This window comes from Moschus berezovskii, chromosome X (genome assembly GCF_049115385.1).
Source record: "Moschus berezovskii isolate FMDL1 chromosome X, NW_MosBer_1.0, whole genome shotgun sequence".
Classification (NCBI taxonomy): Eukaryota; Metazoa; Chordata; class Mammalia; order Artiodactyla; family Moschidae; genus Moschus; species Moschus berezovskii.
Window position 1 is genome coordinate 124,363,536 of NC_142488.1, and position 2,074 is coordinate 124,365,609.

The 2,074-nt window shown below is 42.3% G+C and overlaps 1 non-coding gene across 1 annotated transcript; it reads right to left on the minus strand.

Annotated features, from left to right (window-relative positions):
- Positions 1–1,631: 1,631 nt before the first annotated feature.
- TRNAP-AGG (transfer RNA proline (anticodon AGG)) lies at positions 1,632–1,703 on the minus strand. Its single transcript has one exon. It is a non-coding gene; the product is annotated as a tRNA-Pro (tRNA).
- Between the last annotated feature and the right edge of the window lie 371 nt (positions 1,704–2,074).

Below are 2,074 nucleotides of genomic sequence, written 5' to 3' on the forward strand. Positions count from 1 at the left end.
GGAAATATATTAACTATCTATGATTAAGGCAAAAAGACAGCTTTTTAAGTAAGATGTTTGGGATCTGTATGCATTTGTGTGTGTGTATGTATATGCACATACATATAAATGTGTGTGTGTGTAGTTTTTAAATTGGAAAGTATACACCAAAATGCTAAGAGTAGTTATCTCTGATTTGTAGGGTTACAAAGAGTCTTAATTGTCTTTTTGCCTATCTATCAATTTTTACATTATGAAAATGTTCTACTTGTGTAAATAAGACATAATAAGTGATTTTCAAAATATCCTATGTGTATATAATTCAACTATGAATATAGATCAAGTCTGGGAGGTAGGAAAAATGAAAAAAAAAGGGAGTTGTGGAATATGAGTGCTTTCTCTCCCCCAAATCTAGTTATTTCTTATTGTTTCACTATGTTTATAATAGAATTTTTAGTTTGTAGAAATCATTTTCTAAATCATTCCTATACTTTTGAAAAAGTGAAAGTCACTCAGTCTAGTGGGTAGCCTATCCCTTCCGTAGCAGGTCTTCCCAACCTAGGAGTTGAACCAGAGTCTCCTGCATTGCAGGTGGATTCTTTACCAACAGAGAAGGGGACAACAGAGGATGAGATGGCTGGATGGCATCACCAATTCGATGGACATGAGTTTGAGTGAACTCCGGGAGTTGGTGATGGACAGGGAGGCCTGGCGTGCTGTGATTCATGGGGTCGCAAAGAGTCGGACAAGACTGAGCAACTGAACTGAACTGATAAAATGGGCAACCTATGTCTTGATCCATCTATTAAGTAGTTTCTTGCCTGGTGGACCCCAGTGATTTTCACTCTGCTGCTCAGTGTCATGTGGATCCTGCCAAGACTCTGTGAATTATTCTGTGGCTATGGGGATTAACAAGTTCTTGTCCTGGTGGCCAGGGTGAGGACATAAGCCTCTGTTAATGTGCATCAGCCTATGTCTTGGAGGCTGGAAACACAGTGCCTGCAGGTGAGTGAGTGCCCCTGGGATGCAGACTGTTTTTTCTCCATCATCTGATCTACTGTCCTAGGCAGTGTGTCCCTCTCCATGCCACCTTGTCATGGTTGCCAGCTTAGGACTGGGATATGGGTGCTCTCATTCCACATGGACACACAATCTGGATTTGTAGCAGAGGTCAAGAAGTAAGTAGAGCCGAGACAAAGAGACACAGGGTAGGGTTGGAGGGGTCTTGTTCCTGTCCCTGTCAGCTTCAGGAACAGTTAAGCACATAATGTGTGTGTGTGTGAAAGTGTTAGTTGCCCAAGTCATGTCTGACTCCTTGAGACCCCACGAACTGTACCCTTCCAGGCTCCTCTGTCCATGGAATTCTCCAGGCAAGAATACTGGAGTGGGTTGCCATTCCCTTCTCCAGGGGATCTTCCTGACCTAGGGATCGAACCTGGGTCTCTTGCATTGCAGACATATTCTTTACCATCTAAGCCACCAGGGAAGCTCAATGCAATAGCAGATGTATTTTAAATAAATTACTTATCAGAAGCAAAGAAAACCAAGCTCATATGGGATTTAACCCAGGACCTCTCACACTCTAAGTGAGAATCACAGTCCAATGTGATAGCACATGTATTTTAAAGTATTTATCAGAAACAAAAAACATGTGGCTTGTCTGGGATTCGAACCCAGGACCTCTTGCACCCTAAGCAAGTATCATTCCACTAGACCAACAAGCCACACATTTGGAAATTTCACCTGGAGTTTTAAAGTCTAAAGTATCCAGTTAACAACAATAGAAACAGAAGGCATGCACTGAGTGTTCTTACATGTCAGACTCTCATCTCTGCAATTATAAACTTTGTATACTTATTGTGGAGGCTCTCTCCAACCTGATGATGCCTTCCCAATTCGAAACAAAGAAGAAAGGAACACAATGAATACAGATGAACTCTGGGTTAAGCAACCACTGACAATGTCGCAATGGCAAGCCACTCCAGTACTCTTGCCTAGAAAATCCCATGGACGGAGGAGCCTGGTAGGCTGAAGTCCATGGGGTTGCTAAGAGTCAGACATGACTGAGCGACTTCACTTTCACTTTTCACTTTCA